This window comes from Corapipo altera, unplaced genomic scaffold, assembly GCF_003945725.1.
Source record: "Corapipo altera isolate COAL_440 unplaced genomic scaffold, ASM394572v1 61045, whole genome shotgun sequence".
In the NCBI taxonomy this organism is placed as follows: domain Eukaryota; kingdom Metazoa; phylum Chordata; class Aves; order Passeriformes; family Pipridae; genus Corapipo; species Corapipo altera.
Window position 1 is genome coordinate 1046915 of NW_020884975.1, and position 14362 is coordinate 1061276.

Sequence of the window (14362 nt, forward strand, 5' to 3'; positions counted from 1 at the left end):
ACATGGACATACCTACAGCTACAGACACCTTGGGGGGAAAGCACATCCACCCTCCAGGGACTCATCCACAAGTCACAGTCCCCTTGACTGGAGTTCACACTGGAGTTCCAGCCTGCCCAGCACAGCTACACAGGAACAGCAGCAATGTCCTGGTCATCTGCCAGCCCAGGCTATCACCATAGATGTTATCAGAATGTTCCCAGGCACAGCAGAGGAAGGTGATAAGCAGCACAGCGCTGCAGCAAGTAAAGAAAGCAAAAAGCAGCCACTAATAAGCACTAGACTCTAATATACAGGTAGGGAATCGACCCCCATGGCAAGCACAGGAGCCTGTCCCTTGGCAGCTGAACAGCAGTAACAGGTATAAATTCAGTCCAGTACACTCCAGTCAAATCTGTCATTATCTCAAACCCTTTGAGCACCACACTGGGTGCCAAAAAGGACTCTATCCCAGCCCAAACCAGTACATTTTCTGTATCGCACATGAACACCTTTCTATTCCCTGGTTAGAGCCAGCTCCCTCTAACTCTGTCTATAATGCTATAGAAGCCTCAGGTGGGATCAGAGAAAGCACAAACTGCAAGAACCAACCTCCTTCTGCCACTGAGGCCAAGATACAATAGGCTGGGAGATTTAATTTGATAGATATGAAGGATGGGAACAAAGGTTGTATTCAACTCTTCCAACCGCAGGCCAGGATCTGTAATCAGCATGATCAATCAGGTTCATTCCTCTTCTGTAAGCACAACCCAGAGAGCCCTGCTGTCCATCAGTATGTTCAGTATCAATAATTTCATCATCCAAAATAACCTGTGCTTACAAAATACGTCTGCCACAAGAGCCAGGGAATCACAAACAGGGCATTGGAGCTGATGTGCCCTTGTGCACACAAACATCAGTGGGCCACCGCTGACATCCTCCGGTTTTGGAGGCAGCTTTCCAATCCTGTCCTGGGCTGCATCCAAAGCAGGATGGGCAGCAGATGAGGGAGGGGATTCTGCCCCTCTGCTCTGCTCTGGTGAGACCCCTGGAGCACTGCATCCAGCTCTGGGGTCCCCAGCACAGGAAGGACATGGACCTGTTGGAGCAAGTTCAGGCTACCAAAATGATCAGAGGGAAGGAGAACCTCTCTTATGAGAAAAGGCTGAGTGAATTTGGATTGTTCAGCCTGAAAAAGAGAAGACTCTGAAGAATTGCAGCCTTTCAGTGCCTGAAAGGAACCTAAAGAAAGATGGAGAGAGATAATTTACAAGAGCATGTAGTGACAGGACAAGGGGGAATGGCTTCAAACTGATAGAGAGTAGGTTTAAATTAGATATTAGGAAGAGGATGGTGAGGCACTGGAATAGAACTATCCAGAGAAATTGTGGATGCCCCATCCCTGGAAGTGTTCAAGGCCAAGTTGGATGGAGCTCTGACCAACCTGGTCTAGTGGATGGTGCCCCTGCCCATGGCAAGGGGGTTGGAACAAGGTGATCTTTAGGATCCCCTTCCATCCCCAACCATGCTATGATTCTATGACATAACTCGTATCCAAGTTAGAACTTCTCTTTATGGCGCTGGGAAAGTATTAATAGATGTCTCTAATGGGGTAGGAGACTGGTGTGCAGCCTTCACAGGTACACAAACACATAGTGTCCCACCAGATTTGTCCCCTGACAATAGTCATCAGGCACATTTACCAACTCAAAGTTGCAGGGCCAAGTCAGAGAGCAGTAAGCAGTTCACTATCACTCTGGTTGGCCATGGTCAACAGTTTGCTCCCCAAAGGAACTGTGATGATGAATTCTTCCACAGGTACAACATCCAGTTACCATGAGGAACTCACCACAGAAGAAGAAGTCTCAGGTAGAACCTTCACCCAATATATCACAAGGAAATCCTACAGTGGGCAGGAGGGACCCCAGGCCTTCCCAAGGGTGGAGAACTGATAGCATTTGTGGAGACTGTAGAGCATTTCCAAAGATCTAGACAGCCCCAACTCTTCAGGGGGTGCCATTAGGCCAGAGAACAGGATAAACCTGACACAAATGTCCATAGTCCCCCTGTGCTCCCAAATCATGAGCTACTTCTCACTCCAAAAGACCTAATTGCCCTGGAAAAAGGATCTTAGCTGAAAAACAGTAAGGAGAGGAGTCCAAATCTTTCCTCTCTGAACTGGAAAGGTGAAAGAGAAATCTGCCTTGGCCTATTCCTACAGCCCAGAGTTGCTCTATTCTGATGGACTGGTGAGTCCTGTCTCCATTCTTGTGATGTGTCTCCAGAGCCTTGGCAGGCGGACACTGTCAGGAGGTTTCTCAGTTTCTGTCTCTGCAGTTCTTCTCTTGTTGTAAACAGCTGCTTGCCTGATCCCCATCTCCAAAGGGAATTTTCAGCCCCTCACACTGCTCCAGGCCCATCACACACTGCCTGCAGCCACCCACCAAACCCCAGAGCTCAGATGTTGACCAGCCAGCTGTGGAATCTCAAGCAGAGTCCTGGCTTCAGACATTATTTTCCCTGTACACTGGTGGGTGCTTCTCTCTTCTGATTTCTCTCAAAGACCAGTTCTATGTGACACACGGGGCCCTTTCCACTTTGCAGAGGGAGATGGAGACAGCGAGGTGGTCTTAACACAGCCAGAACCGTTGTGGCATGTCCCTGTTGGACAGAGGGACATCCCTGTGCATTCCAAGAAGATCTATCTCTGGTGGTCCAGCTGATGGATGTCTCTGCACACAGCCATTGTGTCCCACACTGTGTGCACTTCAGAGGCCCAACTCCTCATCTGAGGAACAGGGGTCCCTTTCCTGACTCCTCCAATGGGTCCTGTCCCAATGCCTTGGACACAGAGAAGACCCGACATGTTGCAGAAGTCTGGAGGAGCTCAAGGCTGTCCAGATGAGATTCAGACTAGATCATGCCCCGTGTATCCCAGCGGTAACTGACTGTGGTTGTAATCAGGGAATTTTGCACTCCCAAGAAAGATCACAAGGGCCATGGCCTTAATTCCCATCTGTGCAGGGCTCTGCTCCAGTGCCGAAGGTCTCTGTGAGAGTTGCCAGCATTGCAAAACAACAGCCTTGCTGAAGGGAGAGTGGGAAGACATACAAACTATCAGCAGAGGATTGTGTGCCATTTCAGTCCCAAAAGCTCCGTAGGTGTTCCTTCCTGCTCTCTCTGAATTCACCTTGTGCTCCCACCTCTGGGAGCAGGACCACTGGGGGTCTGCAAGGCCAGAGCCCAGCTGCCCTCTGAGTTACACGCCAGATGCCCAGGGAAAGGACCTTTGCACTAATATCTTGGAAAACCAAAGTGTCTTCCCTCCTCGCCACACAGTGTAGCATCCCTTCGTGATCCGGTAGCCAAAACTTTGGAGGCAGAGATGGAAACTCGAAGTCGGAGCTAAAATCCAGAGCAGGAGAGGCAAGGAGAAGAGTTCAGAGCATTTGCTGTTGCTTTCTGGGTGGACATGGACATAGGGCATGGTTATTCATGGCAGTGCTGTTCAGAGCTGCAGATGAGGGGCTTCAAAGCCCACACAGATGTCCAATCTATTCGTCTCATACCTCCAGCACCCTGGAAGGGACATCACATGCTTTTTTGATAAAGAGGGATTTCCTCTGGAGCACCATCTGTATTTTCTCTTCAAAACAGTAATACCCTGCCAGCCCCTCATGTGCCCTTGTCAGAGGGGTGACAGTACTCAGGAGCAGGGAATGAAGGTACAAGCCTCAGCAGAGCCCCACCAGAGTCTGGCAGGATACCCTGAAACCAGGTGGGGTGCAAGATCCCCCATTTGTGATGGCCCTGCTGATACAGGGAGGTTGTGAGACCCCATCAGCTGGCTCACGCTGCACCAGGGCAGCACCAGCACACACAAAGATTGGTCTAAACAGTTTTGGGGAGAGGGTTTGGAGCCCAAATGCAAAGGCACGGTCACATGGTTACAGCTGAAAGCACACAAACCACTTTGCTCTCCAAAAAGGGGAGGCTGGAACAGAGGGATGGCCAACCTTGCACCTCTGGGTGTCTCTAGCTTCTCATGCAAGTAAACTCTGTTCAGGGGACACCGTGTCCTGCTGTCATCCCCATCACACTGAGCCCGCCTCCTCACAGCTTCTTAAGTGTCTTTTCACCTCCTGTTCTCAAGATGTTGGCCTCTCTGCGTGGGATAATATATCTTCCTGGAACCTGTCGAAATTTGTAATTGCTCAGGGAATTAAAAGATTAAGTATCTCTCTGGGCTAACGAGCCCAAGTGTAGTGAGTGTCCAGCTGACATCACACACAGCCACTTTGGCTAGAGCACTTCAAAGATAAGGGTAGCGCTCCAAACGTCCAAGCAGCTATTGGAGGTCAAGTTGTTCTCCCTTCCCACTTGATGTTATCTGACTTGGGATCTCCTAGGTCGCATGCAGACTTCCAGAAAAATCTCCATCTTATTTAAAAACTTCTGATTTCCAGAGACGTCCTCCAGCTTGGGGAGGTGCTAGGGACTAAGAGTCTCCACAGACACACATACCATCTTTCTAATCACCCCTGTACCCCTGTCAAATACTGGCATAACATTTTCTTCTAAATCTTCTGGAAATCCCCGGTGTCCTGAGACTTGGCCAGTGCCTGTACTCATCATGGTTTGCTGGAACAGGCATTTTGTATATACTAAAGGTTGTGATGCAGGACATTAGAAGAGCTTTCCTGGGGTGGGCGCAGCCTGTCTGACACTGTACCCCCAAATCTCCCTTTAATGACCTCCCTAAAACACTGTGCCGAGTTCATCCACCCTCACCTCCGTCCCTGGACTACGAGACACCCCAGTCTGCTGGCCCCAGGCTGCCCAAAAAGAGGTGGGTGAAGAAAGATACAGCCGGCAGACCTGCAGCCCAGCCCCACACTAAGTCCACTGGGGAATCAGCAGCATCCCTTGTAGGTCTCTGTGCGGTGAGCAACTCCTCCTGCCCCAGAGCAATCACACAGTTGTCTGAGGTCTGTGCTCTACAGGGCTAAGATTGGGCAATCCAGTGGTCTCCTGCAGCTTTAAACACCAATGCATTTAAGTAGAAGCACAAACAAGAAACAAGGGCAAAATGTATCACCCGCACCTTCTTCAGACCTCACTGCTCAGCCAGGGCTCTGCTACACATCCATGTCTGCCAGAGCATCTGCTGGGCAAACATATTACCTACTCCCATCTCCCACTCTGAGGATGCCCCATTAAGAGCTGTCCTTACAGTCCCTTGGCTCTAAACGCAACACCACAATTTCTGGGAAGCTTTGGATCTCTCATATGTTTGTCCCATTTCCCTAGCTTGCCAGCTGCCCAGCTGTTCCTTTCCATTTGAGCTAATCACAGAGATTAAGGCAAAGACCCAGCCTGGAAGGTTTGCAAACAGCTCCAGCCTGTTTCTGCAAGCAGCTTTTGCAGTCATACTCTGGCACAAAAGCACATGGGCTAATAAACCCCACAGCATCTGTGAAGGGAATTCCCGAGGAGGGCTTGGTGCTAACCCAGGCAGATTAGCCAGCCACCAGCTTAGGGACATTGCACACTACAGGGTCGTCAGGCACATCTCCTTGAAAAGGGAAGTAAAGGGAGACAGCAAGGCTGGAGAAAAGGTGCCCAGAGTTATCAGAAAACAGTTGCGTCCAAAACATATGTCACCAGAAATCCTGGGCCCTAGTGCCCTGTGTCCCCCCAGGAACTCTGCGCAGCTGTCCCCTCCATCCTCCTGAGCACATTAACACTCTCTCCCCTCAGGGGGGAGGCAGCCCACCATCCTGGCAGGGCACAGTGGCGATGAGCAGGTAACTCAGGGTAGAGTGGAGCCTCCATCCCATTCCTTCCAGCCAGATTCTCCTGTCCTTGTGCTGTCCCATGCCTGCAGGCAGTAGCTGCTGCCTGGAGCTGTTCATTACTCAATCAACTCCAGATTTTGCAGCCTTCAAACCCTTGTGGCCCAGAGACTCCAAGCCAACACAACAGAGAAGACACTCTGCATCTGTCCAGATGCCTGCTGAGGTTTCTGCAGCCTCCCACCGAGTAAGCCACTGTCCCTGTCAAAGTAAACAGGTTGTCTTCTCTACTGACAAGCTAGAGGGAACGCTTTGGACCCCCAGCCCATCTGTAGCTTCATGTTTGTCATCGCATGAAGCAAGCAGTTTGCAGCTGGCCTGGTTGTGATTGCACAGGGAAAGAAGGGAGTGCAGGCATCTGGGGGTCCTGATGGACTGAAGTACATGATTAACAGTTGACAAATATGACTTTTGCAGCTGTTCAGCACTGAGTCCTGAAAGATGGACATGAGGGGGAACTGCAAAGGGAATATAGATGCTCCCATAAGCAGAGCTTGTGGTTAAAGTGTTTTCCCCCACCATGGTGGAGAAGGTCCCCCGGTATTTCTGCTTTTGAGGTGAGAAAGGCACTTCCTTGAACAGTTCACCTGTAAGAACATGGCAGTGGGATAAAATGCCCAAGGACTTTGGGGACAGAGAGTGGCTGATGTGACAATACCAGGGCAGGAGCAAAGCGCGCAACCCATTTCCTATTCATGACCCAAACAAGCCTGTCCAGCTCCAGTCATGTCAAATAGGGAGGTCTGTCCTTCTCCTCTTCCCCTCCCTGCCACCAGCCCTCTTACCCTCCCCAGAGCCAGGACAACACAAGGCTGGGGGGGTTTACATTCAGCATTTGGCCTTGCTCGCAGCCACACCAGGACCTCCTCTGCCTGCCCATGAGTGGTTGTGAAGGCAGGCAGAGGGCCACGCTCCCACTGCTGCCAAGCACAAAGCTCAGGTTAAGCAGAGCTGGATTTTAAGAGGGCAAGGTCACCAGGCATCCAGAAGACCCAGATGAAGGGAGCCCAGCGAGTGTCCCATCTGTGGCGTCTCGGCTACAGAACATCCCATCCCCTTTTCAACACACCCGGTTGTTCGCAGTGTGATGTCTTCCAGGCATAAGAGCCCAAAGCTTTTGCTGGTAATACAAACAGAACAACTTGGACCCAAAAGCTGGTCAGTTCAACCAGAAAAAACAGCTCAGATTTAGAGGGGAGGTTTTGAGACAAGTTGCTTATCTAATTAAACCAAGGAGCACAATCAGAGGAGGAAACTGAAAAAGTACTTTCAATTATTTTTTTTTCCCTTTTTCTTGTTTGTTTGTTTTTAAATAAGCATGTTCCTGAAAGCCATGTGGGTGAAAGTTGAAAGGCATGGATTTTCCAGCCAGGGAAGCTGCCAGAGGAGCACTGAGGACCCCATGCTGGCCAGGGCACACTGGGAACCAGCAGCACTAATTAATGCCCTCTCCTTGAACCATGGGGAGAGAGGCAACTGCTTCCCATTAGTCATGAGGACTAAAGCATTCCCAGAGAATCACAGGGACATGACCAGACAGAGTAGTTTTTTGGGTTATTAACTGTCCATGGATGAGGGGCAAGGGAGGATAAATGGAGCCAGAGGAGGGCACACAAACCAACTTCTCAACTTTGTGACCTGGTGGGAGCGGCTCTTGGGCAGAGAGAAGATATGGTGGCCATTTTATTTGTCTCTTTCCCCACTGGTTTCTCAGTAGCTGCAGCCCCTGGTCCCTCAGCACCTCAGCCATGAAACCAGGGATCACCTATAGCTTCGGAAAAGTCTCCTGCTTTGGTTCCTCCTGATTTATTACTGCAGAGTGATAGTGTTGTTCTGAAGCAATGCTCAGGCTGCAGCAGCACTACTGTGACATCCCCATGTGTGCTGATAAATTGTCTGCACGGTCCCTCACAGAGTTTCAAGCCAGGCCAGCTAACACCAAGCTAAGTGTATGGGGGTGAGCAGAGTCAGGGACCATCCTCAAGAGACAGAGGAATGCAGCCACTTCATCCAGGAATGAGAGAGCTCAGCCCCAGGCTCTCCCTGCCAGCTGGCCATGGTGCCTGGTGGTCTTGCTGGGCACACTTAATCACCTCATCCAGACCCAGCAGTTCCCTCATTAATCATCAATGGACATGGGTCCCACAAGAAGCTGAGACAGTCCAGACAGTTTCCTTGCCCAGTGCACCCTAGCATTCCCTGATTTACATCCTCCTTCCTCTGAAATGTAGGCGTAACCTCATGTGCTACTCCATTCCCAAAGCAGACGTCAGCATCACATTGCTTTTTTCCCTAGAAGGCAGCTCTGGCCCCCATCACCAGAGCAGCTCAGTCCCCAGCTCTAGGGCACGTCCTGCGTGGGAGCCCGCTGCCCCACATCACTCTCAGACCCTTGTCCCACAGCCCTCTGTGTCAGGCCAAAGCATTTACAAACACTTTCCAAGAAGCTCCATTAAATTCCCTTCTCCTATCTCCTTTGGAGCTGGCAGAAGAGCATGTTGGGATGAATCCGAATCCAGAAGGAAATGATAGAAATTGGCTTTATTTCTTATCCAAGCTTGTCTTAATCCTTATGCTGTTTGTTCCTGCTTTTCTCCACTAGTTCCAAGAGACGTGTGCTCCAAGCCAAGACCAGTTCTCCTCCAGGCTCAGACAGGCACCAGGGACAGCCTGGGGTAGAGCAGGCTGTCCTCCCACCAAGTATGCAGCCTTCCCCTATCCCTCTGCTCCCTCTGCCCAAGACCATTTTCAGCTGCTGATCTCCCCAGTCTCTTCCCTGCATCTTCATGGACTAACAAATCCATCTCATGAATTCACAAACCAAACAAGGTCTCAACCTTCCATATGAAGCAGGGACAGAGTGGGATCAGGGTATCAGAGAATCAGAGAATCACTTAGGTTGGACCAGGTTCCACAGGACTATGCCCATCTAAAAATCCTGCAAGGGTGGAGATTCTACCAGCTCTCCAGGCCCCCACGACTGTCCCCATGGGGATAATTTTCCTATCCTACAAGCTAAATCACTCTATCTCATCCCCCCTCACTATGCACCTCCATTAACAGTTTGGTTCCATTTTCTCAATAATCTCCTGACAGATACTGGGGGGCTGCTTTTGGGTCTCCCCAAAGCCAGCCCTTCTCAGAGATGGACAAGCCTAACTCCCCCAGCCTCTTTTTGTAGTGCAGGAACTCCAGCCCCTGCTCATTTTAGTGGTTTCTCCTGTTTATCAATGTCTTTCCCATAATGAGGGGACTGAAATCTGGATGCATCACCCAAATGTGGTATAATGAGCGCTCAGCAAAGGAGGGCAATCACTTTCTGAGATCAGCAGGAAAGAGTTGAACCCTTCTGCCTTTTAGCAGCTCAAGAGTATTGCCAAAACTATTACTCTGGCTGCCTTGAAATTATGATTGGTTCCTTTGTGCCCACAGAACCTGTGAGTGATGCCCAGCACAACACCAGCACCATGTTTCTGTGTTGCCCAAAACTTCACGGGGGAAAGCAGTGGCAGAGGTCTTTTGCAGATGACAGATCCAGAAAAGAAATGGGTTTTCCATCTCTTTGGATGTCTGCGGGAATGGAGCAGATGCAGGATGTATTTTCCACAGTCTCAGAAAGACTACTGCCAGAGGGAGCCATCAGATCAGCTTCTCACAGCCCTGAGTCTCTCTGGTGGCTGTGTAGCTGCCCAGTCCTTGCAAAGTTTTAGCTCCTTTTACCTGCAGATTTCATCTACAAGCCTTTAATATTCATTTCCCATCATGCTGAATGTCATCAGGTCCAGAACCAGTCCCAGAGGAACAGGCTGGCAGGTGCCACTTCCCCCAGATGGCTACTGGTGTCTGCTGTCCTGAATAATCTCCTGCCTCTCGTCACCTCAGGGCAACCTGGAGTCTCCAAACTGTCAGGGACTCCTAGCTCCACTGCACTTCCTAGGGTACCTGGAATACCCTTCACAGCACAGGAAATGACCATAAATGACAGCACAGCTTGCAAACAAGGTTGCAGGAGGTCTGCAAGTTAATTGTGCAAAGGTCACAAAACCTGCGAAAAGCTGCAGAATGGCCAAAGTGATTTGGAAGTTATTCTGGAGCCTTTATTTACTGAGGCAGGTGGGCAAGAAGCAGTGACAAAGCAATGTTAGGATGTTTTCTTTGTGGGGGACAATTCTGAAGATGGGTGATAAAACCTCTGAAGGACTACAGAAAGAAGAACCACTGTTAACATCGAGTCCATGTACACCACAGAGAGGTGCTGTCTCCCACCAGCAAGCCACAGGGTGTCCCAGTGTCCAGGGAGCAGTGATGTCTCTCCACAAGCTTCTCGTCACAGGGGTGGAGGAAGCAGAGGTGGAGAGCTAGCCATAAGGAGCTCCTTCCCCTGGGGTGTGCTCCCATTCCCCTTTAAAACCTCATATGGGAGTTGCATTGGCTCTGCTTTACTTTGCTCGGGTTTTTCTCATGAAGAGCAAGCAGTCAGGTTTTTTTTCGAGATGTTTGTAGAATAAGCCTTGTCATCCCTGTGTGCCTGACTCACACGAAAGATGTTCTGTGATCCTGGAAACATGGATGCCTGAGCAGAGAGATACCCAGCAGAGGACTGTCAGCCCCAGCACCTCCTGGGAATGCCAGGGAAATTCCAGTTGTATAAGAAATAAAGACCGTTACAGCTAAAATCCCTCAGCCCAATTTTAAAGGGCTCTTGAGTATAATTTATCTGGGTAGCTACTTTTGAAATATTTGCCCTTGGTGTACATTTTCTAGCATCCCCTCTAGTGCCTGATAAACTGGAAAATATTTCATAGCCTCGCTCTTCTTCTTCCCAAACACTGAATACAGACATTGCCTTCCTTTCTGCATCTTGCATAACAGCATTTTCATTCTTTTGGGAAACAGACATAAAAGATGAGCATGTTTTGGTAGTACCTCCTCCTCCTCCTCATCGCTATGGTCATCCATGCATATCTCCCAGGAGAGTTCACAGTTTTATACACTTCCCAACTTCCCACTTGCATCTGCTCATACCGACCAGCTCATTTCGGATAGCTGTTCCCCTCTCTGCTGAGCCCACCAACGAAATCCCCTTCCCCACTGCACAATTCAGGCTTCAGCCTCTAATAATGCCTCTCTAAAACACTTTTGTTTTTCAGCCCCCACTTCTATGCTTGTTGCAAAACTTGCTCAGGGTACACTCAATCCCACTCTCTATGTCTTTAATGAAAACATTGAATAGTACTAGTCCCAGTACAGACTCCTTAGGAACACTACTTGTTATTGGTTTCCATATGGATATTTTGTTGCTGACTTTAACTTTTTGGATCCAGCCATGCAGCTGATTCCTTACCCGTTGCTTTTCCCAGATCAACAGCCAGTACTGTTGCAGTACCCTCACGGCTGTTACCTTGGCACAGGTAGCAGGAACATACACATGTGCCTGGTGACAGGGGCACTGCGGTTTGCTCCTACAGTTTGCCTAATTGCTCCTGCAAAGCAGGAGGCCCTAAGCAACTCCTCCTTAGTCCAGGAGTATTCACATCCAGTACAGGATGCGGTCTCTTCTGGGCTGGAGGGTGTTAATGTCTGATGTGGCATTCCCTGCGGGAGGCTATCATGTGCCCACCTCCCTTGCAAGCCTCTGTTTCTGAGGTTGGTCCTCTAAAGCATCCATGGTGCGCCCATCACATGAGCTCCGTGACACGGCTCCAGCCTCAGGTTCATACCAAGGATCCCACGGATGAGAGACAAGGAAACCATGGTGGGTGCAACAAGAGGCACAGACTGCCCATGCCCAGGGCTGGGTGTTCCCTGCCAGGATGAGTTCTGGCAGCATGGGACCCACAGAAGCCACTGCTTGGATTGTGCCAGCACAGGCATGGCTCCCAGTCAGAATCCCCGTCCCTCTAGTCCAGCGCCACCTACATTGTCCAGGCTCAAGGGGCTTTGTGACCTTGCAGAGATCGAAGGGAGCAGGCAAACCCCAGCTCTGCAGGGGCTTCTCTTCCTGGATCAGGTCCATGTTGCTCATTCTCTCCAGGGACTGTCCACAGGGGTGCCCAGGCTGGGAGAAGGAATAGGACGAAGTGCGGGGCAGCTGGGGCAGAGGTGCCTGGTGCCCCCGGCTGAGGCAGCAGCCCCACTGCATCTGGAGGAAGCTCTGTCATGACAGTGAATGGGCACTGGCTGGGCACAGCATGAAGTGCAGGGCAGGGTATGTGTCAGCCTCTCAGGGATACTCTGGCTTAGCAAGGCACTTTGGCTTCAGCAAGAGGACACAGGTACAGCGTGGACACAGTGGGCCAGTCACCACCTGCAGGAATATGGGCACCAGCCAGTGCAACCTTTCCATGGATCATTGCACTGCCCTAGGAAGGTTCACAGTTTTATCTCCAGCCTTTTTGTTGCTGTGTGCAGCCAGAGCTTGCTGTTCACCTCCTGCCTCAACCCCAGATCTGAGAGGACAACAGGCACTGTAGCATGAGGCTGGCCCCTGTCCTCAACCATGCATAGGCTTGAAATCAGTCTGATGGTCATCTTCCTTTGGCAGGATCAAAGCTGGTCCTGCTGCAGGTCCTACTGCCTTGTAGGCTGCATTAGGAAGGGCTGGGGACACCATGGACAAACCAGGAGGTCCTAAGCAACTCCTCCTTAGTCCAGGAGTATCTCACACCAACATTCTCCAGTGATGGGGGCAGCCCTTCAAGCTCCACTGTCTCGATTGCAGCCCCAGAACTCTCAGTCTTGAGTGGATCAGGGGCAATCAGGTCCTGCAGGCACTATCTGTGCTTGGAGAGCCAAGCCAGCATCCCTGTGTCACTACCAGCAGGCTGCGAGGGAAGAGTCCAGGTAGTGGTCACTCACAGAGAGGCCACCAGCTTCCTTTGGCAGGATCAAAGCTCATCCCCTTGCCAGTTCTGCTACCAGCCCTGCTGCTCTGTTGGCCAGGCAGGAAAAGACTAGGGGGGGCCATGGACAAAATGAGAGTGCACAGGGACTCCTCCTATTGCCGAGGCAGCCACCCCTCTGAGCCAAGGAAGCTCTTGCACACAATCCTGCCCAGCACTGGCTCCTGCCTGTCACAGGCAAAGCAGCACAGACCCTCCTATGCACTGCTCGTCTCCCCACATCCCCACAGAAGCAGTAGCCCCCCTCCACAAATAGTGGCAGGGAACCTGCCAGCCATAGCAGATGGCACTTCTTCCCTTGCTAATGAGCCGGCAGGATTTAATTCCTACCTCCCATTAACACTCATTAGAGTGTCACTTGGCCATTCTTCTGTGTCTATCACATCTCCGCTGCTTCAGCTTCTAGATATTAATTTAGGGCCACTTTTGGGGTGGCCCAGCCACCCTCAGAAAGCTGCTGCCTCACTGTGCCCCAGACCCTGCCTTAAGTGGATCTTGAGAGGAGGCAAGCACAGAGCATCCATGGCACAGATGGATGGATACGGCCTTAACCCCCAGACCGGGTCTGTACTCGGGGTTTTCCCGTGGTGCCCCCACCTTCCCCAAAATCCCACAGCCCCACCGTGGGCACAGAGTCTCAGGCATATGCAGCCAGACCTACCACAGCTTTCCAGGGGACAGAAGTAGGTTACTTTCTGCCACGCATAGAAATGATGTGATGCATATTCATCAGTTACGGTTGCGCACAGATTACAGCAGTCGCATAAATTGCAGGTTTAGGGATCATCAGCTGCACTCCATGACTTTTTCAGGGCTTCCTCCCTTGAAAAAGAGATGGTAATTGGAGTCATCTCGTGAAAAATAAAGGTCAGCACTTTAAATGATGTCTTAGAAAAATACTGTTTACTGTACATTTTTACATCTCTCAGGTGAACATTTCAGTGATCATAAGCTTCATCTTATTATTTAAAATTGTATTTATCATCTATAATCACTGTCAATACGTTTTTATTCTCAAAAATCAATTCACTGAAATATTCACAGATATGATGGAAACAAATTGAATTTGAAGCCCTGCCTCACAGGATCGATGCTAAGCAGGTCGCTGTATCTGTTTACAAAAGGAAAATATTCTTTCATGCAGCTGCCTTTGAGCATAGTAAAGCCCAGAGAGCTTAAAAGCTTTGAGAACTGGAGCGGATTTGGGGATTGATGCTCTGCAATCACCCATGAAGGAAAGAGCTGAGGGAAAAGCTGTCCCAGGGCATGCAGTCCTGCCCTCAATTCCATGTTGAATGAGGTTCTCCCCTGCCACTTGTCACCTGGCCACCATCTCTCCTGTGTGTGCTGCCTTGCCAGCTTTTCCACGTGATGCCGGATCCCTCTGAAGTGTTGACAGCGTGGTCATGGCTTCGCCCAGCAGTGTGACCACTTCAAGGTGTCACTTGCCCTCGAAGACCTCACAAAATGCAACAACCGGTGCAGAGATGGCTGTGATAGCCCCCAAAATTGTTTTAGTTCCTCTCAATCACAGGACACCAAGTTAACCCTGGGGGAGGAATGTGTTGCAGTGGGTCTACCTATCCACAACAGATGAGTCTCATCTGAAACTCGGTGGACATAGTT